The sequence below is a fragment of the Sardina pilchardus genome, chromosome 21, assembly GCF_963854185.1.
Source record: "Sardina pilchardus chromosome 21, fSarPil1.1, whole genome shotgun sequence".
In the NCBI taxonomy this organism is placed as follows: Eukaryota; Metazoa; Chordata; class Actinopteri; order Clupeiformes; family Clupeidae; genus Sardina; species Sardina pilchardus.
Window position 1 is genome coordinate 5,827,257 of NC_085014.1, and position 2,401 is coordinate 5,829,657.

At 43.4% G+C, this 2,401-nt stretch overlaps 1 protein-coding gene across 1 annotated transcript in view; it reads right to left on the minus strand.

The window, feature by feature from the left end:
- The window catches only part of ntrk3b (neurotrophic tyrosine kinase, receptor, type 3b), a 144,445-nt gene that overhangs the window by 89,526 nt on the left and 52,518 nt on the right, over nt 1–2,401 (minus strand).

Below are 2,401 nucleotides of genomic sequence, written 5' to 3' on the forward strand. Positions count from 1 at the left end.
AATGGTCCTGTTCTGATGCTGAGCGGGCATTGCAGTGTCTGTTTTAATACAGTACTTTTTAGTGTAAGAGACAACACACAACATATTAAGACTTTGGTTCCTAAACAATATATCTTCAGTTAGAAGAAAGAAAGAAAAAAAAACATCAATAAGTCATGTTATTTGTTTGTATATTTCTCTGTGTGTGTGTGTGTGTGTGTCTGTCTGTGTGTGTGTGTGTGTGTGTGTGTGTGTATGTGTGTGTATTTCTCTCTCTCTCTTTCTCTCTTTCTCTCTCTCTCTCTCTCTCTCTCTCTCTCTCTCTCTCTCTCTCTCTCTGTGTGTGTGTGTGTGTGTGTGTGTGTGTGTGTGTGTGTGTGTGTGTGTGTGTGTGTGTGTGTGTGTGTGTGTGTGTGTGTGTGTGTGTGTGTGGTGTCTGCAGTGAGGCCTTCACTCTTTCCCCTTGCTGTCTCCCCGTTGGCACTTCATCTGCCTGTGCCTTTAAACTCAGCCATTATTTCAGACAAACACCTACACGGAGGAATCAATCAGGCAACAGGCGGGGGGTGACCCGCAGGGAGTTGTAGGAGTGGGATATGGTGTGTGTGTGTGTGTGTGTGTGTGTGTGTGTGTGTGTGTGTGTGTGTGTGTGTGTGTGTGTGTGTGTGTGTGTGTATGTGTGTGTGTGAGCTAAGGAGTAAATCAATTGGACCCACTGTATTAGGTCTGGGAGCGGCGACGAGGTCTAATCGCAATCTAAAGCACCTGAACAGGAAAATATAATCATTTTATTGGACACCACGGAACAGGGTGTGATCAAATCCACCAAGTGAAAAGACAAAAAAAGAACTGCAGAGTGATTTAGGGAAGTGAGAAATCCAATAGGGCTCATCTGGCTAGGACAGGCTTGTTCAAACATCCGTCTGATTGGAGAGCTAGGGAGAGAGGGGTTGAGTGTGTGTGTGTGTGTGTGTGTGTGTGTGTGTGTGTGTGTGTGTATGTTTTGGGGAGTTGTAGGGTTGTGAGAGCAGTGACGGTCTCAAGAGAAGTGTTTTGGTTGCTGTACGTGTGTGTGTGTGTTAGTTTGTGTGTGTGTGTGTGTGTGTGTGTGTGTGTGTGTGTGCTTTGAGGAGTTGTAGGGTTGTGAAAATAGTAAGGGTCTCAAGAGGGGTGTGTGTGTGTGTATGCCTGTGTATGTGTGTGTGTGTGTGTGTGTGTGTGTGTGTGTGTGTGTGTGTGTGTGTGTGTGTGTGAGTGTGTTAAAAACATGAAGCGAAGGGGAGGGCTCAGTTTCCATCCTCTGAACGCTAACTCTCTTTAGACATCTTACGCCTTCCACAACCCCATATAATCCCCCTATCACTTGGAATCACCCCAGTCAGTTTAACGGCCTAAAGTAAAACAGACGTACTAGCATAATAATGCACACGATTGCATACCCCTTAAATGAATTAAGACTGCATAACATATTACATGGCTCTTTTATGGAGCAGCAAAGATTACGCAACCCTTCATATAAAATAAGAATGTATGCATATTGTATGCAGTGTATGAATGTATGTATGAATAACACAAGAACACAACACTGTTCATAATCTAGCAAATACGCCATATTTTAAATGTTAACCTGTTCTACATGACAATACAATGTCGGAAGAAATAGGAATTTTTTTTTTTTAGTGTGGGGGAAAAAATAAAACACTTTAAATGCAGTATACCACCGAGAATGCCCCAATGTAATTTGAGATGAGTTGCAACATCTCAAACATGTTTTTTTTTTTTTTTTTTCAGCACAGCACAGTAACAGAAAAGTGACATCAGAGAAACACACAAAACATAACTAAAACAACAACACAAATCTAGTTAACACAGGAAGCTTCTGTTTAGGAGTCGGTTACAGTACATGGAATGTGATTATTACCTGCCCCCTGAACCCAACCAACGGAGTCATTCTGAAGCTAACATGGCAATAAAGTGTGACAGCTGCAGTATTATAGCGGTACTCCAAACATGTCACATCTTACTGAAGCACACACACACACACACACACACACACACACACACACACACACACACACACACACACACACACACACACACACACACACACACACACACACACACACACAGACACACACACACACACACACACACACACACACACATTGTTTGTCTTTCAATTGAAGCAAGTTCAAACTCTAAATCCCCTTTGGATCTGGGTTCCAAGCCCCACTACAGTGGGGGAGAGAAAGAGAGAGGGAGAAAAGGAGGAAAGAGAGAGAGAGAGAGTGGGAGATAAAGAGAGAAAGAGAGCGAGAGAGAAAGAGAGCGAGTGTGGCATGCTTCTGTTCTCCATGTGAAACAGGCCAGCTGCTGTATAGTAAACAGTGGTGCCATTTGGGCATCAACAGCATCAGTCAGA